Source organism: Temnothorax americanus, unplaced genomic scaffold (genome assembly GCF_048541705.1).
Source record: "Temnothorax americanus isolate GAGA-0224 unplaced genomic scaffold, ASM4854170v1 Scaffold27, whole genome shotgun sequence".
Taxonomy (NCBI): Eukaryota; Metazoa; Arthropoda; class Insecta; order Hymenoptera; family Formicidae; genus Temnothorax; species Temnothorax americanus.
Genome location: NW_027509411.1, coordinates 1,479,978 through 1,505,727, shown reverse-complemented (window position 1 = coordinate 1,505,727; position 25,750 = coordinate 1,479,978). Strand labels below are relative to the sequence as shown.

At 39.5% G+C, this 25,750-nt stretch overlaps 1 protein-coding gene across 2 annotated transcripts in view; it reads left to right on the top strand.

Moving 5' to 3' along the window:
- Positions 1-493: 493 nt before the first annotated feature.
- Kek5 (leucine-rich repeat, immunoglobulin-like domain-containing kekkon 5 protein) overlaps positions 494-25,750 on the top strand; it is a 100,822-nt gene continuing 75,565 nt past the window's right edge. For both annotated transcript variants that reach the window (XM_077409846.1, XM_077409845.1), the window contains exon 1: positions 494-532. The gene's annotated coding sequence lies outside the window, so the exon portion shown is untranslated. The remainder of the gene's footprint in view (positions 533-25,750) is intronic.

Genomic DNA, 25,750 nt, shown 5'->3' with positions numbered 1-25,750 from the left:
CGAAGTACGACAAATCCTCTTTCGATGATAATAGTTGGAAGAAAGTGGGAAGAAGAAAAAAGGTAGTTTTTTTTTACACTATATAGACAGTACAATATAGATTACTATGTCACAGTAGCTTGCATTTCAGAGGCATTGAAATTGCGATTTGCATGTAAAACGAAATGCGCGTTTTTTCTCATATTTATGGTACCTCAATATTTCTTGCTGAAATATCCGATATTCGGCTAATATATTCGCCTTTTTTTTATCCGGCGATTATGAAAGCTTTATACGAAAGCTTGATGAGGACGAGCCAGCAAAGGTGTATTATAATTAAAATGCTTCGTATTTATAGGTATATATATGCAAATGCAAAAAGATGTAACGCAAAACTGTCGTACCGTACTGTACTGTATCATAAAAAATTTCGCGGAAGATGTTTAAATAATATATTTAAAATATTTTTTTTAATTTTCTTTTATTATAACGTTTCTTTTTTTCTACATTGCAGGTGATTATCTGGGCCATGTTCGAACGGAGCTGCAAACAGGTACGCTTAACATTTTATTCGAACTTGGAACATTTTAAAACGTATCCCCGTTATATGAAATCTATGACGATAAACGTAAACTGCATTGGTTATGCAGTAGTTACGCACTACTTGTATTACTATACGATATCGGAAGCATTGCCGACAATATGCCGCAATATGCACACGTCGCTTACTTTTCGATTTCCGTTGAAAAAAAAATTGAAATGCAATTCTCCCCTTTATGACGTTATATGCTCGTATTGTCGTCAATGTAAACCGCTCAACGTGACGGGCCCTATTTGTCCCGGGAACATTTTCGTTGTTTGGCAAAATGTAATTTCCTTGCGGCTAGGGGCCACGGTGCTTTGGGAAAGAAAAAAAAACAAAAATGTATCGAATGCGAATAATTCAAATGTCATTTCTCAGTCGGATTTGTCGGTTCGGTGCCCGCATGCTGTCAGACAATATATCCGATAAAGTGCCGAAAGCAATCGCCGTCACCCACTCGGCGTAAAAAAAAGCTTATTTATGGAGCAGCCGTCGATATCCGGCCTAACTTTGATTGTCACCCCGGCACCCTTATACTGTCACAGTTTCCTATCGTGATGGACGTAGCGTAGACGATGATCCATGCCGTTCGGATTGTTAACTAGCGTTCCTCTTCGAATTCGGCGCGCTCTCTCTTTCGTGAAAATATTCCCGCGTTTCGTGCAGAAGAATGCACGCGTCCATCCTACGATACGAAATTATACCTCGCGATATTATACATCGCGCAATGGTATCGCGGCATCAGCAAAACAACCACGGTGTGCTGGTGATTTAATTAAATTGTCTGTTTCCCGGTAACATGTAATTGAAATGCAACTTTTAGAACGTCAATATGCAACAAATGTACATGCACATTTGTGCGCACGTAGAAATATGTTCTCCACAGTCGCGGGAGAGAAAATATCGTTGAAACACGCGGCCTTCGTTTGAACAGAATAACTATTAGCTTCCTCGCTTCGGTTTTCAGCGTTTTATTTTATGATTTTGTTTGTATTTAAAATTTGCAATTCTAAAACTTGTGCACATATCTGCACGGTTTAACACTAAATAGTGAATAGGACTTGCCGTGCGATAGCATTCATTCAAATTTTTTTTACCGTGGATTTGGTTATGTAAGAATAAGAGTAAAATTTGTGTGTGTGTGTGTGTGAGCTTCGCGTTATGTAATTTTTATCGAAATTTATCGACATAACGATATTTGCCGTCAATAAAGCGCGCGGGCTTGTAAATTGAGTCGAAAATTTCGGTTTTGGATTCGTTAATCAATAAATGGTCAGATACCTCGTTATTGCTGCGAATAGGGAATTAAATTACCTATATGATCGTTTATTGATTAACGAATCACAAGCGGGTTACAAGCCCGCATTTACGAATGCATGCTCCAGAAAAGCTCGTTCATTTCGATGTAATTGCAATATAGTTACGATAATTACTTAGAAATCTTAATTCTCCCGTGATAATGTCTCCTGAAAAATACAAATAATTTTAACTCATATTACTTTATAAAATGTTAAGCGTAAAAAAGTATTATATACAGTTTAACGTTACTTTACATGTATTTTTTATGACAACGTAAATTTACATGAAATTATATCGGATTTTCCAAAGTTCTCGTTACTACTAACGCTTTTTTTTTTATCAATACTTGTCGTTTTGTGCATACAAGTAACGCTTCGGCAAAAACTGTTCGCGCGAGAGCAATTTATAATACGGAAATATTTTCGATTATTTTCCAAACACGAAAAACCGCAGTGTCCTTGCCGGTCTCCGAAAGAGCGAGCCCGCACGCTAATAGCGGCGATTATTGTGAAGCTTGGCTGTTAGGTTTCTTGCTCGAAAGAGTTGTTAATACTTCACCCGATCCCGCCGTGATAACCCAATTTACCGCCCTCTATACGCGACAGGTCGGGGCCTCATTGCAGTATTTTACGGTAAACAATGCCAAAAGCTGTTTTCGCGGGTCAAGAAGGTGCGCGAGTCAGCTCGCTAGGCACGCGCTTGAGAAAGTCACGTTTTTACACACGGGAGAGACGGGCTGACACACACGTACACACGCACAGTTGCTATAAAAAAGCTCGTTACGACACCACTTGTTGTCACAGTCCCCCCCAAACCCTTTCAACAGCTCTATTATAACGAAAAGTTCATCTCGTGGGTACTTCCTTTCGCTTGCGAGGCTGGGAAAAATATCGTCGAGGGGGTCAATGGTCGATGGCGGCTTTTATTCTCGGTGAGGAACGTAAAGATGCATATACCGATATACATCGGAACACGTCATCGACTAAATTAGCTCTTACGTATCGAGCAACAAAGATAAGACCGGAACATTGCAAACGCCAATAAAATAAGACGTAAAATGCGTTTTCTTCTTCTTTATATTTAATCTTGTGATTATATATAAGTTCTCTTTTTGAAAATATGTGCAATTTATACGTTCGCTACATTGTTTGCTGGGAACAATAGCTATTTTGTAGTTTACAATTTGGCAAACGCAATTAATAATTAAAATTATAATAACTCATCATTATTACCATATGAAATTGGAGATATGTATATCGCGCTTTATACCCTTTCGTGGAAATAAATTTGATAATTGACCCAAAAACAGAATTACATTATGCTTATCTATTTACTTCTATTGTAAAACGGTGTAGGTGTTTGGATGAATATTCTGGACTTCGAACAAAACAAGTTTAATTATAGATTTTAATAATTTAAGCTTATCCGTGATCTTTTAAAAGCGGATCGTTAGTTATTATATTCGTGCCTATATATTATTAAACCAGATAGAGTAACAAAATTTTCTTTTACAAACTATATCATAGCGATAAAATAAGCACATATCCAATTTTGGACTCCAAATACACTGTTAATATTTGCGCACTTTTATAAGATGAGATCGTCAATTATACCAACGATATTCCTCATTTAAACTATTCTTATATTTACTTAGTAATGTAATCAGAATCTATATATTTTGTTTAATATACATTTTATAAATGAAAGGTAGAAATTGCAAATTGAAAAAAAGAGCAAAAGAAGAAAAATAAAGAGAGAGAAGGAAATTCCAATAATAATTATCTATATATCATTTATTTCAAATGAAATTAAAAAATTTCCTCGAATAAATCCACGTTTATCAGTTAATGTGGTGTACATCGATATTTATCGCATTGTTATTCACTGTTTCTATATTTGTTCGTAAAATACAGTATGTAACAGCGTGTAACAAGTGATTGTAATAAAATTTTGCAACGCAAATCTGTATAGCATCGATATTGGTCGAGAATATTTAAAGAGAACGATATTCTGAATTTTCTTCTCATCTATAGCATTTTGATGCATATGTAAATATTAAATGCGCCTAATGTTTGCTATCATTTCTGCAATTTTCTGGGATGCTTATGTAACTTTTACCTGCAAATAATAGAGATAATTGATTAACGTGAAACGCAGCGAAGAAAGATTAATGGGGTCGGATAGTCAGGAGCAATTTGCGAATATATGAATTTTGAGGTGTGTATCATCTTGATGATACAAGATTAGGCTATTCAAATTACTAGCCTCTGCGGTTTGCGTGACCATTGCACCGGTTTCCCCACAAAGCGTTAAGATTAGCCATTACGATCGATTCGTAATAGCTGTGTGCATAAGTGATATTATCTACAGATGTAAACAGCCGATTGTTGCCGAAAAATAAAAGATAGCTTTTAGGAAGCACAGCGCAAAGCCCGACGTATGACGTCGGTCCAATTACGGCCATTGCAAATTGCTATCACGTTTTTTGAAATCGACACTTTGCACAATGCCCATCGCGATGAAATCTTGAACGCGTTTTTTTTTTATCACTATTTTGTCGGCCCGCCGGCGTAGATAGTCAGCCTCCGATATTGAATTCTGGAGATGCGAAATTTTTTTTTTTTTTATTTGGATAAAGGACAGACCGTGGGGGTAACCCATGTGCATAATAGAGAAACCGAAACTAGTTGTATCACATCCAAAGTAAGACTTATGACTGGATTAACATGAACGCCTCAATAAAAACGTCCCAAACAAAAGTTAAACTGCGCAGTATAGACTCGTTCACTCGTAGGAGACTGATGTGTACGTGTATGGATGTATGTATAATTGTTCGTGTATGTCCGCGGTGTTTTGAACTCGGTAATGCCGTGGGTGCGTTAGGCCCAAGGAACTGCGCGGATCACTTCCCCCTGCGGCCTGGAGATGCGAAATGCCCCGCTGAAACGATTGGCACCCGCCGCGCCGCGATGCACGTTCTATTTCGCGTGAATATCGAGTAGCAGTCGGCGAGAGCAGTCGATTTCCCGAGTTATTGTCCGCTACCGACGCCTTCAAGTCTCATCGAAATTTCTTCGCGGCCCTCTATATCTACGCACTCGTAATATGAGTCGTGCGCCTGAGACTCATCGACGATTGTACGGTGTTCCACCAACACGCATGTCATTCGACATTTCGGGAAGAAAAGCAAGAAGCACCCTTCTTCGCGACTTCTCCTCGTCGTCTCTCTTGTGTAAACGCGTTACAGCGCGTTGACGCAGATGAAATTCATCAGTTCTCTTGCAAGAGACTATCAACAAAGTTCTCTAACAATTACCGATATTAACGAGCATTTCAGCAAAATAACAGGCGTTGCCTAACAACGTTATAAAGTTGCAAATCCACGGAATTCTTTGTTGGCCAACTTTGTTTTGGGAATCCATGCAACGCGCACGCTGCCCTCAACCACGCTGAAAATCTTTTATTTAACGATAGTTCTAGCCGTGTTTTGTCAATAAAATTAATGATAAGAAGAGTTAATGTATTTTTAATTATCTACGTGTACAACAAGTTTTTACGAGATTTTTTGCGTTACATTGTTCTAACCGTATTTGAAAAGAAAGGAGAATATATATTGCGACAGTAGAACATTGACATTTCAGTGTTTCACTTGTTTCGATATTTCACTCGTGGACAAATTTTATTATTGTCAATTCCGCGACACACTCGTACGTATGCGGTGGCATGCAAAACGCAAAACAACACATTTCGCGTTCCCCGTGTAATAATTCTCTCATAAAAAGCGATTTCGGTGTCGTAGGCGTATAAACTTGGCTCGCGTGCCCTGCATTATTAATACGCTGGATGTAACATCAACTGACAAAATCACGCGCAAAATGCAAAGTAGATATTACTCATTCCTGCGTGGCATGTAAATCCGTAAGCAGTGCTACGGGGATGGCGTGCCACGGGAATCGGGGCAAACGAGCGACAAAACGAGGGAAAGAAAGAGAGAGACGGATGGAGGATGCGATCCGCAAAAAGCACGTGAAATTCATTAACATTCACGCTAACAGATACTCAAGTGTTATTGAATTTGTTACAAATGTGTGACTTGTTATTCGTGGCTGGTAACCTCATCAAGAGACCCCAAAAAAGAAAAAAAATGCGAGAGAGAGAGAGAGAGAGAGAGAGAGAGAGAGAGAGAGAGAGAGAGAGAGAGAAAGAGATTAAATATCCAGATTGGATTATTCATTTCCTTTTCGGTGCGCAAACGCGATGGAATATATTCTCGACATATATCTTTTGACTAGAGATTATGTAACTGTGATCGATCGACTGCATTCTCATCGCTTTTCGCAAAGTGGAAAAGAAGGCATCGCGTGCCTTTAGGAGCCGATATTTCAAAAACAGGCTGCAATTCAGAAACTGATAACGGCGATATGCCACGTTAAACAGCATTTAAGAGTCTCCGGATATTTCTCAATCTATTCGCGCGAATTTTTCTGAAGCGTTTTCCTCCAACATCGAAAAAGCTATTCTGCGTCTTTTAGAGTACGCGTCTTTTAATACCGTGACAAAATATTCCGAGAATTATTCCGAAAAGAAGAACAGAGATGCCATCACCCATTATTCCGTCGAATGGGAGGTACTCTTGTTATGAAACATTAACGAAACCCTCTAACATTCACAAACGTTCCACTTTGTCTTTTTATATTTTACGTTCATTTTTGCGTATCTTTGCATGCCTTTTTTTCATAGCGTCGTACCTAATTCGGAACGTGGTGGATATACGCGTCGTTAAATCTTTCTAGTTTACTGCGACACGAGGTCCACAAAATGTGGTAAACAAAAATTGTACCACCTCGGGGAAGCGGAGATACAGAAAGTACTTCCACGACGCCCGCGCCGCGGGAACGGGCGAGATGAGACGCCGGTTACGTCTATAAGAGTTGTGGCGTTCCACTCCAACAGAGTCCGGGCCGCGGAAGATATTTGCGCTCTCGTGCTGCAGAGGAGTTGCCCTAAAAACGTATGCGAAGCGAGAGCGCGAAAATACGTTGTGTTGTGTGTAAAGTAAAGGTAGAAATTTATATCGCGCCCACGTTTTATACAATGCGCCGGCGATAAAGCACAGCGTTATAGTCGTCAACCGAATAACCGTAGGTAATCTACCAACGATAAGTTACGCTACAACAGCTTAAAACATTCGCATCTTAGACCGCCCTCGGTACAACGGTATACAACCTCGTAGACGGTCTCATAAAACCACGATGTTTCGTTACGATAGCGTCTGTATATTTGCGCGTAACGGATATTCCATTGAAGCCAGCACGCGCACGTAACGCAACATTTTTGGTCTGGCTGTCGGTTGGTATGAACGGCGATAATCGTATCCAGAATTACGATAAGAGTTGCGCGCATTCGTAATATATCCGCCGTGGCCCTTCGCGCTTTTTACTACCCTGTATTCGTTCCATATTTCGTCGATATTTGCGGCGCCCGGTTTTTTTCGCGAATGTCGCGCTCGTCAAAGGAGCATATGGATGTATATAACATGCCGCGTAACGGACGATACAACTGAATATTGTTGGTACCGCAGACTCGAAATAGCTTTAGTCTTTTTTTGTTAATCTACAATGCATCGTAATATTTTTTTTACATATTAAATTTCGCGATCCAGCATATAGTGATCTGGCGCGCGGCAGATTTTTAAAAATATTAAAAATGAAATATATCCTTTATATGCGATTCCGATGGAAAAATGTTTTTTTTTTTTCCTCCCTAGGAGAGAGAAGGCATTTCTCAAATATCCCAATATTTCTTCGGATAGCGATGCAGACGCATAACACTCTTTTATGATATATATTACATAGGTTCGACTTCGACGTATCTCAACTTCCATCTTGTACCCCCATACATATACCACGCGCGCGCAATGCGTTTTCGATCTTTGATATCGCGCACCAACCAAATATATATTCGCCGGTTCGCCACACCTTCCGCCCGTCCGATCGCTGTAAAAGAATATTGCCACGGGCTCGCGCTCGTTTTGTAAATCCCGTTTCGAAGCGCGGCGCGCACGGGCAAAAGGATATTTACAATCACGATAGCTCCTTCGTGAAACGGCAACACGTCGCGATTGATTCTGCACTAAATATGCGGCGCGGTCTGCGGCGCGGGGTTGAAAACTTTTCGCTCGCACGTCCATCTCGTTTCGTTATCCCGGCTGACGGAACGTGCGCAAGACCAACGCAATGCCGACATTAATCCACGTCCGACCTATCGGGAAAGCGAAATCCAACAAGGATACAGCAACCGAGGGTCTTACCGGGTCTTCACCGTGTGCAAACATCGGTATATCATACGCGGCGTGGCAGTTCACTACGTCATGCAGAACTGAGATGTCTCGTAACCGGAAACTTGAGATACCAACTCCTATACGCGTCGTATTAACCGATACTGCAGCAGCCGTCAGTTTTATATGGCCGATTATTCAGGCATTTATAAAATTTACGCGACACATTTCTGCGCGCATATTGTACGTTAGCGTATATGTATTAACAGATATAAACTTTGATGTAGCAATGATTAAATGTGTCGCGCGAAATAACTTTATGTACGTTGGGTCGTTTATGTTATATACAAGAATAATATTGCAGTTGTTATGTTAATCCCAAATGTTGACTTTGCTATCAGTATAATGTACGCGAAGATCGGCTAATTACACAAAAAACATCGGGCGCACATTGAATATTTTACAATAGTTAGTTTACTGAAAGGCTATCGATATTGGTATTTGCAGTTTTACATGGTATAAAAATAGATAGTCCACACTGCCGATACCTTATAAATACAAAAATAATTAAAAGTTATAGCATCATATTGTTAGCTAAAAAAAAATGTAATTACGATACTTAATATATGTACGATTATACAATTAATTATAGATTTAGTGGTTATTCGCTGATTATTATACTTATCTTACTGATAGACATACATATACGACTATATACCGAGATATGACTGATAAATATATATACGACTGTACAATTAATTATAGATTTAGTTGCTTACTGATAGACATATCATTGAGAATATATATTGCATTTATCGAACATTGCAAATATCGAAAGGATGAAAGGAGTAACGACAAGCGTAAGGATCGCTAACACACTCAAGCGATTTACGATGAGCACTAAAAGGGGATTAAAAAGGATTAAGTGAGACGGTTAGATCCAGCGAAATCGCCTTAAAACTCACAAGTGACAGCTGTATTGCTTAACGGTGTAAAGGGGTAATGCACGCCGCGAAAGTAGCCGGGGTATAGTAATCAATAGATTCTAGATCACAAGACGAACCATTCTGGGATATATGTATATAATATATAGGTATATATATATATATATATGTATATACATATAAAAAAGCGGGAACATTTGCCGCGGGCATTACAGGAACGAGCTGGACTCGTCAACGCGATTCTCATCGTCGTTTTGTCGCGTGCACCAGAGAATAATCGTGTTCGATACCGCGCGTGCGAAACGTCCTCCATTGGATATATTTTATTTTTATTCAACGAACATATATGTGTGTTACGTGTATGTATGTGGAACTGTCAGACTCCACCCTGTTTCGTCGCCGCTTTCACCAAACGAGAGAGGCGAATATTTATTTTTATAATGTAATAAAAGAGCGTGCTCAGAGTTATACACCGAACTACCTCGTAAATCGATGATCGCGCATGAGGGAGGGAATAAGATCGAGAGGAAAGAGGACGGGGAATATTCTAGAAGGAGAGGAAGAACGTTGTATCGGCGTATTCTCCGTGTCACGGTGTATTATGCAGGGTGTCGTAAAAATACTATGCCGGCGAAATAAGCGACTAGGCACATACATCCTTAAGAATCGAGACGCGGACCTAACGTGAATCGCGAGCGCGCGTAAAGGGCACGGAAGAAGTAGGGGCTCTCCTTCTGCGATCGGAAGTGCAATAATGCCTTTAAGGCTGGACGACCGAAGTCGACCGGATTATCGATTAAACGACAGGATGTCGTCCCCTGCCCCCCCCCCGTATGTCTCGTCGTATGTGTACGACGACGTACCAATGGCGTTCAGCCGGAGAATAAATATTGAGCAACCACATCGGGAGTCGGTAGAACACGACTCGCCTTTCGTTTCTTCGGCCCCTTTCTTTCGCTCGACTCTTTCGTTCCTTTATAGTGCGTTAACCCGTTCGCATCATCGCGACGGGTACGGTTCCTCCTCACTTGTGATATACGGAACGTACAGAGCAAACATTTTAAAGTCACTCAGGGCACGATAAATTATTTTGCGTGATCCCCCCCCCCCGTAAAGTGAAGATACAGACAAGTAAACAAATTTACCATGGTCGATGTGGAATTTCAATGTATGGAAATTTCTGACCTTTCTCTTGAGATAAGAAGTCGGCCATTAAATGAGGAAATACGATCCAAAGGACCGTAAAATCAAGTTCCACCGGAAGTATATTTTATGTCGACGACCACCGAGACAATTTAATTATATTTTTGTTAATATCAATGAAAGGCGCAAGTATATACACTGCGCGTAAGACAATAGATTTCCTCTCTATTTCTTTCGTATCTCGTTTGTCACATTGCAAGCTATTGCGAGACTTTATATGTCACATCTTTGTTGCGCGCTCGTGTACGATGCATCTTCCTCAATGGGAAAAAAACTGGTTGTTATTGAAGAAAGCGCAGTGCCCGCCCGATTCATTGACCTCAGGATCTTCAGGAGGGAAGTAAGTATAGAAGAACATTTACCGCGGTTCTCAACTACGTGAGGATTCTCCTTCGTCTCTAACTTCTGCATTGTCCTAATAGCCATAAATTGGATTATGAGAAATGAGTTTTTAATCTTGTTTTGCCGTCTCTCGTATATGCCGCAAATTTTTGCGTTTCCAATGTTCGAGTTATTTGTGTTTTAAATGCTTTTAAGAAAATTATATTTCATTTGGTGTAAAAGGGGTTTATGTTGCCATTTTTATGCCTCTACCGCGACCGCTTATCATAAAAATATTATCCTGCAGTGAAGCCCGTATTTTACGCAATCGTTTGATTTCACCATTTATTATTGCTGCAACGTTTAAATATTATTATAAATTCCATTACATCAGCGTTATATAAAAGCCGAATTTTATCAAATACCTTTTTTTTTAATAAAATATTCACGATGAATTCCCCTGCGCTAAAAACGCGCGCTCGACAAATTAAAAAAAAAAAAGAGGAAAAAACTGCGATTAACCGATTCTCTAACGACAATTACACACATCTGATCCCTTCAAAAAAAACCTGCAAAAACGAAAGATGCATTAGCTTCTTTACTTTGCTCCTCTTTACGGCGTTAATCCTGATTTTTCCAATTATATGTGACGCATTGTTTTTTCGATGGTATGATTCAAGCCGCGGTGAGAACCCGGGCAAACGGAGAAGATAAACGACTCGATGTACCATAAAAGAATCGACAGCGGCGCGGTCGATGCCGAAAGCCCGAGAGAGAATCGTGAGAAGGGAATGGGTAAAGAAGTGGAAAGGAAGAAAGCGAAGGGAGAAGTGAGGGAGCGCGATTCCGGGCCGTGCATCGTGAGATGCATCGAAGCGCATCCAAAGTCGATACTTATACTCGCATCGATTTCGCGCGGGGCTTATCTCGTCGATAACGGAATTCAGCCCTACCGGCACTGAACTTTCCATACTTGTTCGCGCTGCACACGAAGGGAGAGAGATAAAAAAAAAATTGCCATGACCCAATGTACCATATACGCGCGCGCAGTTGGTGAAACGTTTCGCCGTTCCATGCGCGAGATTGAACGACAGGCGGATTTTACATCGTTGACGAGTGACACTGGTTTTGATCGATCACTATGCCGTACAATCGGCGCAACAGGCAATTAATAATTCATCGCTTTTCGCAGATACGGATATCGCTCGTTACCCTGTCCGGCGTTCTTTGTCAAAGTTACCGCGATTGTGCAGTTAAATGCATATCACATTTCTTGATCATTTGAGCGCTAAAATTTGTTTCCTTTTTTTTTAACGCATAATGTTAGTACTGCTGAATTTTTCTTGTAGTGGTAAACAAATACTCTTATCTATATGCGTTACAATGTACAGAGAAATGTTAGATACTCACGCTTTCCATTTTTGAACAAATTGGAAAAAAGATTGTGAAAATGTATTATGGAATCATAAAAAATATATCAATTATAGTGATAATTTTTTATTTTCTATTGTGATTTCAAACAAATATGAATATTTAACAGCACTGTTTACTAACTAAATTTATTATGCGAAATATAACTGTTGAATATGTATATCTTGAATAAAGTTTTCGAGGAAGTTTGATTTAGTAGCGCAATAATAACGAAATAGATGGGACGCGGCGGAAATAGTTGCGGGGCATATAAGATGATTTTATTTGAGAGAGAGTCTCTGATCCGTACAAAAGAGCTCGACTCTTCTAGCGGGCACTGACCTGAATATAGACGAAACGTGGTCCGGTCTTTCTTATCAATTGTGTCATTATAAAGTTAACGATCTCGCTCGTAACAACCGGTCGATCCGTTTTGAGAGACTCTATAATCTTACAAGGTCTTTGTCCGAGCGTACTCGCTTGTGACGTTCGATTTCCCGCCGAGGGCCGGAAGTCACTGTTGCCATTCAAAGGCCCTCCCCCTCGGGGTGTGCGGTGCTCCAAGGTGTAATCAATTTTAAATCGTCCGTAATCAGTGGCGCCTTTCACGAAGTTAAAGTTTGCCTCTAGTCGCGAAAGCAGTTTCTGAGTTTCTCGGAGAAAGACCGTTCGCGACTTTTCAAATAACGGTGTTGCGAGGCAAAATGCGCCTTTATTCGTTACTGTTATTGCATGCTCGCTAGTATTACACGAAAATCCACGAAATACTTAAAAGCCTTTTAGCATTTCCTTCATGCGATAGAACTGTGGTGCCTTCCGGCGATGTCAGTCGCGCAAAATATGACGCCATTCGTTTAACGAAATCAAATTGACTTTTTCATAATAACACTTACCGAAGCGCGACTGTATAGTGTAGATCGAGAGTATAGTGAAATCGTGAACAGCGGAGGAAGTCGATTCTCGCGCAGTCGACTGAACGCGTCTTTTTCCGGGATTTGCAAAATCTTTCCTAAAGACTGCAAACGTAGTCACGTTCGCTTTACAATAACTGGCGTCGCCAAAAACGAAAACTCGCTTCTGCGGTTACGAGCGTGAGACGCGATATTTGCCTGTACACGCATATACAAAGCAAACTGTTTTCAAAACTAACAACGATTCGAATGGATCGGAATGGATCCGTCTCGCGTTTCGTAAATTCTCACAATTAATTCGAAAACTTCGTTCCCCTTTAATCAATATAAATGCGGCGATAATTGTTCGACAATTTTGTTAACATTGATCACAGAATTTTTTACATAAAATGTCGATGTTTTATCGCTTCACCCACCGATAAGAATCGATTTTAAACGTTTCTAGAAAATAAGAGAATCGAGATAAGTTATATTGAATCTTCGGTGGAAATATCTGCTTGCAATCACTTGATCATCACTTATGACGAGCCATCTTAAATGAAGAATCCAGGAAGAGTTTTCATCGGATTTAAATCTTGCTAGCTGATCTTGATATAATAATTACTATCGACGATTCTTGTGATTAAATCAAAATTAAGTTATTATTCAATGTGGATTTTACGAAGTAAAATGCATAATGGAAATGGCCGCATCTTTTCAAGAAGATTTTCATCCATTTTGTAAAAATGATAAAAAGATCAACACGTCCGTCAGCAGATACATAAGAGCATGCATAAAAAGCACAAGTTAAAAGCTAGAGGATAAAATATCAAAAGAAGAGGACACTATTAATATTGTATTAAGAAAGATTAATCTAGCCTCTTAATATTAATAAACATCTCTTCTGTCTTCGTTCTTTATATTCCTTTGTCCTTTAGGTTATTCTGTTTTTTTTTTTTTTTTTTTTTTTTTTTTTAATTCTCTTAAACTTGATCCTTCATTCCTTAACGAACATTCCTTTCGACACGCGTTGCACCGCGTTGATCTGCCTGGAAAATCCTGGAGAATAAAGAGCAAGCAGGCGAATTTCATTTTCCCGAGTTTCTCGTTTCTCTGCCTCCAGCATGCGAGAGTCTTGCACTTGGGAATTTCAACAATCTGCCTGCGCATCTTCCCGAGCGCCGTGATGGTGTCTATTTGACGGTCGCGTTTTCGCCGTGTATCCGTAAATTACATTTTGCGATGTTACTGCACGGCGCGCGATTATGCGCACGTGGTCCGACGGGTTACAAAGGCATATTCGGCCACTGCTATGTCGCTCTTGCAGGAATCGAGTGCACGCGATGACAAAGCGTCGCGTCGCATCGCGTCCCTTGCTTACGTTTGCCCGCGTGCCTCGTGCTCGCTCAGGACACATGTCAGTACGGTAACATTCCGTAGATTCACGCGACGGATGAATATACGTGTCATCCCCTTCGCGAAAAGCGTTGGAAACTGTTCTAATACAGTCGTGAGATTTCCACCTACATTCGAATCTGCGAACTCGTCGGGATTCGCTTTTCACGCCTTCGCGACGCGCTGGGAAAAGAGACGCATCGATCCACAAGGATATAATACGAAAAACAAATTTACGCTCCGAGAGGAGTCGCTTTGATCGACTTGACGAGCAAAGATACGAATCTTTAATCCGAATTTACGATTGGCGCAGCGACTGATGAAAGTCTTACGGTAGTGTCCATGTTGAGTTAAGGTAGTCGTCTCGTCAGGGCATGTATTAGATAAAGTTTTCGATTTCGGATTTTATATCAAATTATATGATCAGCTTTGCAGTCGATTTTTCCTGTGGCTTCTTACCGACTATTTACTCTAGAAAATCGATCTTGAAAATCACAAATTTTGCATTACTTCATACAGACGGCCAGAAAAAGAAGGCTCTATCACGGTTTCAATCACATATTTTCGCATTTTTCGATTAGATGAAGTGAGAAAAAAACATTGCTTTTTGTACATTAGATTTCGAAGAATCCGATGCAACCATAAAATATGTAGTTTACTGGAGATTTCGCTGCTAATTTTTTAGTTTATTTTAGTGAAAATGCGGTAATCGAGCAGACATTTTTTGGTCGAGGTGAGGTTGGGAAGACTTGGCAACGCCGCTGGCTAATCACTGTAGTTGCAGGTTATGGGGCTCGTCTTTCTTAGCCGCGAATTGGATAGTGATTGACACCCATGTCATGCGTTTTGAAATCCTTTCTCAGTAATTGTCAAAATTCAATCGAAAAGTATTTTTCTCATTTGTAACCTTTCTCGACGACTCGCATGATCAGCTGATCAAAACGGAGTCAAATAAAAAAAATCACATAATTTGGAAAAAGTAGGTAACATACTTTGTCACGTATATGAAATTTTACACCATACGTCATAAAATTATTTTTCCTTTAGCAAAAATTGCCTGAAATATATTTCTGAACGTAAAAACCTACAAACAGTCACATGACTAGCACGTAGCGAGACGCCTACCTTAAGAGTTTCTCGAGGAGAAGACGCGGTTCGTGACGCCAGGGGCACGGTAAAAAGAAGTGCTCCGGTGCTAAGAGGACTAAAGTACCGAGATACTTATTTTGCATGCTAAAACTTGCGATGTAAAAAAAAAAGAAGTTGTTTCGACTTGTTGATAGCGCATCAGCATACTTGCTAAAACACGTTACGTTAGACCTGGGAAGCGCAAAGCGTCAATCAGTTAGACATTTTTTTTTGTTTCAAATCTTTATAAAAAAAATTCAGATTAGCTGTCAATTTATTGATTTAAGATTTGCAGCAATTTTAAATAGTTTCAATTTCCAAACAACCCTTATGAGATAGGATAATAAGGCGGAATAAAATCGTGCATTATCCTTTCCTTTGGTTAGACATTATATTTCCGTCGTTATTCGAAATCCTCCTATCGTCGCTCTATAAGACGCATGCAGTAATGTTACTAAGTTGTATTTTGCAAGAGCACGTATCCACCGATATATCTTGCCGAATTAAATATTTAAGCTATATCGGAGTGCTGAATGTCTGAGCGCTGCATCTTTTTGCGGAATAAAAATATATAGACTGTAAACGTGTAGAGTAGGTCTTTCACTATTTTAGGATTTTAACTTGATTCTGTCGTAAGTATATGTCACGATCAATGCGAAATAAGGAATTATAGAGCGAGCTTTCCATTTCCGAGGTGATGTGTGTGCCTTAAACCTTAAACAGATCTGATGAATCTTTTCAGTGTCGTTCTTATGATGTTAAATAAGTAACAATAAGAAACTTATTTTTCGCTCGTTTGAAGTAAGGCTATAATGAGAAGTAAGACCATTATACGAGCATTAATAGATGTTACAGAAAATTCATATCTAATTCTTATATGTATTATTGTAACACATATATATTCCAACTATTCACTGTGTTCCGATCACAGCCGGACTTAATACACAGTTATCATTAGAACGTTAAAAAACCCTTCCATCCCCGCACAATTAAATCGACACGATTTAATTATTAAAAAAAAAAAAAAAAACTGTAAAGAATTTTAAATAAGTAAATTTTGTAGTTGAGGAAGGTACAATGGAAACGAAAGGTCGAAACGCAAAAGTTGTTCAAACGTACAAATAACTTATAATTTCATCTTATTTGTTAAATTGTCGCGAATTTATATTAATTAACACAAACAAGAATAAGTTGTCGTGCTCAAATCATTGATTGCATGCAGACGAGTTTCGAGAAGCGATCGCACGTAAATAATCTCAGAATTTAACAGAATAAAACATTAGCATAGACTATAAATATTACCTTAGCATCTTAAACGTCAGCGTGCTCGTTATGCAAATTGACGGGGTTAACGTTCGCTCATCTTCTTTGTCTATAACGTTTTCTACTTTGATCTCAAATTATTTGCGTCTCCAGTGTGCACGTGTGAACGTTACGTAGCTAATTGCACATGTGTGTGTGTATATATGTATGCGTGCATGTACGTACATATATGTATATACATCACATATATGAAAGTCCAGAAGATTACACAGGATTCCCGGAATTAGACGTCTCCGGCACAGGATACTCGCGATGTACCGCCAGTCTCTCTCTCCGACTTTGCGCACCGCATACTCAATCGCGCGACCGGGGAGAGTTACGGGGCCCTCAGGAAAGAGTCTTCCTCCCGAATGGAGAAAAGAAATGACGAGGGAAAGACCCCGCGGGTATACGCGAGATTCTCCGCATGCGCACCGAGAATATTATCCTCGAATCTTATCCGCTCGGGTGATCGTGCGGCGGTGTGACCACGATAAAGTGCCGCCCCGTGCGCCACGCATCGCTCTCTCAACATTATGAATTTATTCATAGCTGCGTGCGCGCGAATGCGAACCTATATATACGCACACCGTATACGCTCGATGGACGCCAGGAAATGCGACCGACTGATCCACATGCGGTATCAATCACGAGACGCATTTGCAATTGAAATTATTCCCTCGGCACGATCGATTTCCCGCACCCTCGCCTCGGTAAAAACTCAAATTTCGATCGGTCATCGCGCGCCGGTAAAAATTAAATAATTCGATGTCGACGTGGCGCGAAGCGCATTTCTCGCCAGAATGCGAAGCGCGTGTGCAAAATGTGAATTTCATCTGTTTTTCAACGGAGCCGATGATATATATAATCGAATGATCCATCGAATCTGGTTCGCGAGGCATCAGTATCGTCGAGTCGAGTACGGGGCAACTAGCTGACTGAAACTCGCGGAGGCTGCAAATTCGGCGAACGCTTCGTCTCCCTGCGTACATCCACGGGGAAATTCTTCCCCGCCGTGCTTTATCCGGTGGATTTATAAAGCAAACGGTGCACTCCTTACGCGCATCTGGCAGACCCGAGATTCCGCGAGATTTCGCTTCGCGAGCGTGCAATGCGCGCCGCGGCGACACATGGTTTCTGTAATTTTCGCACACAACTTATCTTATTTCAGATTACTGCCTCGTTCCTGTCTGACCGACGACATACTCCTTCAAGGCTGAATTTTTGCGCGTACGAATTTTTCTTTCTCGATCGCGGGGCATTCGCTTTCGGCACGATAAGTTATAAATGCAATATCATGAATAATATATCCATCGCGGATCCGGAATGAGAGAACAGTCTCACCAAATATATCGTGGTACACAAATAGCATTTTGGGATGACTTTTATACGTGTTCCATTGATTTCCTGAAAATACGTAGCGTGGTAGGTTCTAATTAAATCAGTAAAACACGCTATCGGCAATTCGATATAGATAATGGACATGCGAACAACGAAAATGCTTTGGGAAAACGTGAATAATTTATTTCGCGCACTTGTAAAGATGCTGTCCGGGTAAAATTTTAAATATCGACGATGAAATTGCGTTCGATTATTCAGCGGTGATTACAGCGCGCGTCGAATATATAATACTCTTCCGGATCCGACACAGTTTCCACTTCGGTGAAAACACCGCCGAGGGTCCTGTTGAAACGAAAAACGCGTTGGAAAGGAATATCTACTTATCGCTCAACTGTGGAACGGGAAGAGATCTGCGGCCGACAGTGACGAATTTCATCGTCGAATATTAATCCCCTTCGACTTATCGGCGCGCGGCTATTTTCCACACCGAGGTCAGGCAGTCTCGTTACCTCTGAAATATCGATACCAGACTCACGCGGTCGCCCATTGTAATTGAGGCTTTTCCGCAAGGAAGCCGATAAAAAAAAGAATATACCGGAAGAGGCGTATATAGGAGCGAGCGTATTAATGGATGCCTCGAAGCGTCGCGACGCTCTCACGCCTGCGGCGAACGCGTCGCGGATGAATAATAGCTCGGCTACCTAATCGACACTCGCCAGTCATTTTTTCGTTTATTCATACACACACATTGCTCTGCGAAAACGGCGTCTGGTTACATATCCTTCGGGGGAGCCCAAATAGGTCCGTATAGCTCTTTAAACATCTATCGGCCGTGCTTTACAATGCATGCTTGACAAATAACGTTTACCATATTTCGTAGCGCGATGCATTCTCCTCGTCTCCCACGATGTTTTTCACGAATAATAACTTTTGTGCGATAAATTGATGGAAGTTGCTTAAAGGCGTGATAAATTTAATCCCCCCAACTATACGTTAGATGTTTTTTTTTTTATTCTCCCGCAAAGTATAAGAAAATGAATTTCTTAAAGTATTCAGGGAGAATTTAAATCAGCCACGATACACAGAGTATATCTCGTTTGCCCGTCAAAAGCTTAATTGATCATTCGCGAAGCGCAAGAACGTCGATTCTCTGTGTTAGGAGATTGCCTGTCTTGCCTGCCTTATTGCCTGCATGCTTGCTTCTCGGCTCGTCTACCGATTGGCTGGTGGCGGCTTCGTCACGCTTTAACACGGCCGGAATTATTCATGTCACGTAGCTCGCGCTTTATATGGTATTGACTGCACGGTCCCCCGTCACATTGAATAAAAAAAAAAAAAACCGAAACGACACGATCGGGGGAAAAAAACAATACGAGCGCAAAGTTGCGTCTTTAAACTCGCTAAAGGTCTATAAACCCACCGAGCCCGAATCGTTTGTACGTCTGTATTATACTACCACATACCGAAACGAGAGCTGAGAGGAAAAAGGACATTCAAAATATCATGATTAGATACACGTATTTAATATCGAATTATCGGGAAGATTGAGAGCTGGATGAGATTATAAGAGAATACTGCTACAGAGATCCGATTCATTTGACAAAGACACACGGTCATCAAATGACTAACAATTCGCGAAGCGCAAATATCGATACGAGCTCGTTACGCGATATGTATTCGCCGAAATCCGTTGTTTAATCGTCACGTTATTTATTGCGAACGGCAGATCCGATGATCATGTTGTCATAGCGACAAATCGCTCGCCCCCCGATAGCCTTGAAATCGCCAGTTTATATGCCTGGATATTTCACGCCGAATCGCTTTGAGCACAATCACGTCGTTTTTGGAACGATTGTTTCAACCGTCGATTTTTATCCGTCCATTTCGCCGGCGAGCTTAACTCGTCGCTTGTATTACAATCTGGGTGGCGCCGCGCGCGCATTAGCCGACGTCCGCAATGAGTTATATATGTTAGGCATTGTAACGTTAATGCTGAACGCTACAACACACGTAGCAAGAAGCACAATAGCTTCCCTCGGGAACGAGATTGTTCGCGCTGACTATGAAAAGGGATTACACGTTATATTTCGAAACTCTGGAATTCGCGTGGCACATCTTCCGCATGCATCAGCTAATTGCGACATATTTAGATGTGCAAGATGTGTCGGAATCATCGCACATTCTCTCTTTCGCGATTCTCTAATGTCTAATTTAAATATAATGGCGGCTGTGTTTTCAGAATCGAAACGGTAACAGTTTCTTATTTGTGAGCGAATGAAAATTAAAGAGTTTTGTAGAATTGATCGTTTGAATGTTGTTGGATAACAAACTTTCGCGCGCGCGATTAATGTCGAGCGAACTTCGGCGCTTAATAAAAATTTATTACTTTCACTTAACAGAGAAATTTAATTATCATTTAATGGCCGAGAGAGTCTTCGACGAGAGCAGATGACGTACGTAGAAATTTTTATTTGGAAACGCTCGACAAATTCTATATGTATTTGTCAAAGAATTCGTAACTAGAACGAAGTCTGGCGCTCTTGGGGCAGTTCTATAGGTGCAGAGTGAACAAGCGCGCGGTTCTAACAAAGTTTACAAGGATAAACTCAGGAGTGTGAGAGATTCCAGAACGAAATACTGCCGTACGCGCTCTGGTCGCGTTGACCCCTTTAACCTCTTCTATCTGCTTGACACACGGTATTCACGAGGACGACATACCAATTGAGAGAAAAACTTTATTAGTAAAAGAACAAATTATGCGTGAAACAAGCTATTTGGTATTCTCGACGCAAAATTACAATAACGCAAAATATATAATTTATATCTGAAATAAATAAATTTAATATTTTTTGTGGATTAACTGTTCCAACAAAAAAATACTGTGTTTCAAGACAAATAATCAGCGCGCAATTTGCTAATGGAAAAGGTATAATACAAAATTCATATACAGAAATATTATTGTTAGGATACCAAGATCCAATCTAACCGAAAATGGCATTTTCTCTTACTAATTGTAATATTTTTAGTAAATTTTCAGAACAATTTATACATTATACAATTTTTGATAATAGCATATCGCTGTTAATCATCGATTGTATTATATTATAATATAATCATGTTATATAAACTCCACTTTTGAGAATATGTAATGTTCTACTGGCGAATACAATAGACATGATCCAAAATGAATAACTCGATGGAACAGACTCAGTCATTTCAATAAATATATAATGAATGATTTCCGCGACGCCACTGGCTGTCAGTATTGCCGTAAAAATGCATAAATCATTCGCTGAAAATTATCATATTGAATTGAAATATCGGTAAGCGCCAAGTACAGAGCGATGCAAATGCGTGAAAAAGCGGTTTTCAAGCGTTTTTGTTCATTTATAATACAGTATAATTACTCTTGCCCGTACGGTTATCGATACGCGTTTATTTGACCGTTTTTTTTTCGACTCTTTTTTTACGCAGTGATGAATTGGTTTGGATTGACGAAGTCGTCAATGGAAAACATCACAAGCGTCAAATTTCGCGCATGGGAATATCTGGGGAAAACAGAGAAGAATATATCCTTTTCAACTCATATATATTAACTCAACAATATTGTTCCACAAATTGAAGTTTGTCTTTTCTCGTGGATCTCTTCCTATTACTTAAATTACTGTCGACCTCGTGTTCTCTCACGCTTTTCAACGCTCAAGCATTTTTCTGCCATAATAATGTCCTCCCGTATATCCGCAGCTCTCTAACACGCCGCGCCGTGAGAAACGTTACGCAATTCTCGCCAACATTTAATTCCACCGCGACCTTCCGCCTTACCGTGTCTCTTAAAACTTTGGTTTTAATTAAAGTTTGTTCTATCTGTTACTCGCTTGTTTGAATCATTGCGGACTTACTCTCATTTCCGCTCCGTCGTCGGCTGGTAAACTTTTTTTCCCAACACGCACATCTTTTTTCCGTCGTCTATACGTCGTGAACTAACTCTTTCCATGTTCCATACAATATTTAGCAAGAAAGCGCTTTATAAAATATATTATATATATTTTTTATGTGCTTGCATTGCCATTTCAATCATAATTTCTATCTGGCGTATTTTAGTGTAGCCGTCACTTGATCGATATTAATCTCATTTGATGCGATTGTTAATCGATAACCTGTCAATGCGTATTTCTCAATGTTTACTGAAAATATTTTCGTCATATTGTGGAACAGGCTTGTTCACGATCGTATTTGCGATTCTATAATGTTAAACATTTATTCTGGATATTGATCTCAATGGTGATTCTTTTTAGAGAATCATATGTTACGATATTACAGAAACGGAAGATCAGTACGCAAAATCGTAGAACTCGTAATCCGGCGCACACAGATATAAATCCGAAAATCAAATAGACTTTGGTTCGCCAGTAAATAACTAACAACAATGATTTTTTAATCGACCACAATTGTATAATAGCTTAAGCTGGCTATCTTTATTTAATACAATTATCGCAGCTGTGACTGTGACAACCGTATTAAATAAAGATAGCCAGTCCGGTCAAATAAAAATATCATTATTATAAATTTGAAAGCCTATTTTTAAAGCAAAAGCAAAACATGGGCGATTGCAGTGACACCGCAAATTATCCGATAAAATTTGCATGCAAGAAATGTGTCTTCGTCAAGTTAATTGACGAAATAATTTCATTAGTTGTCTCTTTTACAAAATCTCGTACAATTTCGCATTTGGAAATGCTATTTAGAGCATGAATTAACATCAGTTCCAAGCAAATATTGTAAATAAATGAAAACACTTCTGCTTACACAGTAAAAAATCGCGCGTCCAAATGTTAAAATTTTCTTGAGTTACCAAGATTTGACTATTATTTTAATGTAAAATTAACATACAACAGTTATGTTATTATTTTCGTAACATTTTCATGTGTTATATTAATGTCAACGTGCATGATAACTTAACACTTTATGTATGTCATTTAGAAATTGAATATTATTTTGAGTTCTTTTAACATAATTATTTCAAAAAAACAACACGCCTTAAAGTTATTTCAACATAAACAAAAGTTAAAGTAAATCTTCTCAAATAATCGTAAACTTTGACATACAAAATAATCAAATTTACTACAATCAAATGTTCAAAACAACATTTCTCTTAAGTTGAAATAACTATCGTTTATTCAAATATGTTATATCGACATTTTTTACAAATTATTTTTACATTATACTTCCAATATAAAAATGTAAAATATAGTGTCAATAAATTAACATTTCTAATTTGTCAACAAGTAACGCACGATGAATGAGTTATTTTAACTTAAAATTTAGAGTGGACTTTCTGGGACATTTGAAAAATGTTACGATTAACATTTTATTTTTTACTGTGTAACGTAACATTTTATGCCGTGTATAAAGATCTTCTCCGTTTTTATAAGTGTACTCTTTACTGGTAGCAAAATAGTAGCATTTGTCAGAGCGATCCGACAGGGAGACAAAAAAAGTAGGAAAATGTATGAGCGCGATAATCGTCGACAATTACCGCCAATGTGGCAGCTAGTGCATGCGGCAAGAATTACGCACGCGGCCGATAGGCCGTCGCATTTATAAACGCCGAGTGGTGCGTAATGAAAAAGGAGGATGGGGGGGGGCGTGTTCGTTCACGGACAGGAGAGGGCGGCGAACGCGGCAAGCGGAAAAGAGCGCACAAAATGAACCATGAAATTAACGAATGGGGGCACCCGAACTCATATCCGCGCGTCCCATTTTGCCGGCCAATTAATTATTTAAAACGCCCGTGCCTGGTAACGCAACGCGATCCTCTGTTAATACTCATATTAACGCTTGCAAGATAGATGATAGGAATCCGTGCGTCCCTCACATTCAACCTCCTCTTCGCGAATGTGAGCCTCGCGCTCATCCGGTACATGGTGTATGCACAGCCGAGCGGGATGCCTCAGGCCCTCGCACGTTTTCCTTCTTTTATATGGATTCTTCTGGTTCCGTGACCAGATTCTATGACTTGGAATCGCTTTTAGATTCGCAAAGAAAAGAAGATACTCGTAGAGGGAGCGTATTTCCACGCTTCGAAATATATGATTAAACGATAGATATTCTCAGTATTATAGCGAAACATACTTCTTATTTTTATAAGAAGCCAGAAACTCTAGTCAAGTAGCTCGAAGCTCTTTTTAACGATCTAAATTTACTGTTTATTAGGAACATCTATTTTAGTTAGAAATAAAAAAAATACTATATTTTTCATTTTTTAGCAACAACATTTTGCACAAGGGCCTCTGACGGTAAATGAGGATATTTGCTCGGGTACTCATAAGTGAAGGGAAATCCGTGGGAATGTGACACTGAATAGGCAGAATTAATGGAAATGACGGATTCGAGCGTAATAACCGAGAGCTTTTGACACCATCGGGTTTGCTACTCTCCCAGCTACATTGAACGCGTTCAAGCATTGAACACTGCTTGATCATCGCGTGCTGCTTTCGTACTTGCTATATATATTAGTAAAATTTCTACCTAGAGATATTACATTCGTTTTTGAATTACAAATAGTTATCATTTATAATACATAAATATCTAAAACCGACACGTTTATTCTAGAAATATTTTAGAAAAGATGAAAATATTTATCATAGCAAATGTGTATATACATATATTATACACACATTACACCCGAGCGCGCGAATTTTGGATAACTTGACCCATTAATTTTATATGTTTATAACTTAAAAATTGTTACAATCTCGATATTTTGGTATCAGACTTTTCGTTTAAAAACAATCTCAGGAATCTATTCTTAAATATTATTATAGTCTTTACGGGACACTCTGTATGTATATAAATTATATTTTATATACTCACACACATACACACACATATATATTTATATAATAATGTTTAACAGTTAACCTTAAACATGTATCTATATAGTTTCAAAGAAAGGACAGATTTAACATATCGTTTGCTGTAGCAAATAATAAAACGACCAATTAATTAGGAAAATTGAAAATTATCGTTTACATATGAGATTGCGAGTAGTATTCCATCGCGGGTTACGTTAAATCCAATATTATCATGTGACTGCATCTAACATATATATAACGTCTATGTTAGTTGCCAATAATGTATATGTATACTGTAAACTCAATGAACCATATCTACTAGGCATATCTCTGATTGAATGGGATATCAATTTGCTTTATTATGCGCGCGTGGTTACAATTAGATTTCCAAACACATCATTATTAACGTTGGACCAACGTCTCGCAAAATAGGTAAATTAGACAGCATTTGATACCTCTAACTGTGTCTATATTGCTTTTGGATTACAGCGTTGCATATGTATAGGACGTATATATATCCTGAAAGGAGCAAATCAAACGGCACAGCCGCATCCTTATTGAAGACAGAGCGCTCTACTTTTGGGTCATTGTGGATCCGCTATGGTACCGTCCTGTGTCGTTAGACACGCATTAAACGTGTAGAGCCGATTACTCATCAGAATGAACCAACATTAGCTACAAACGATAAATTTCAAAATTTCTGTGAATTCCGCGTGCATGAATGCTCCATTCGTGTCAAGAGCCGTTAGCGCGTGACAATACTAACTCAGGAAATAACAATGGATGTGAACTGGAGCGCAAAGGTTTTCTTTTTGCGGGCCCGC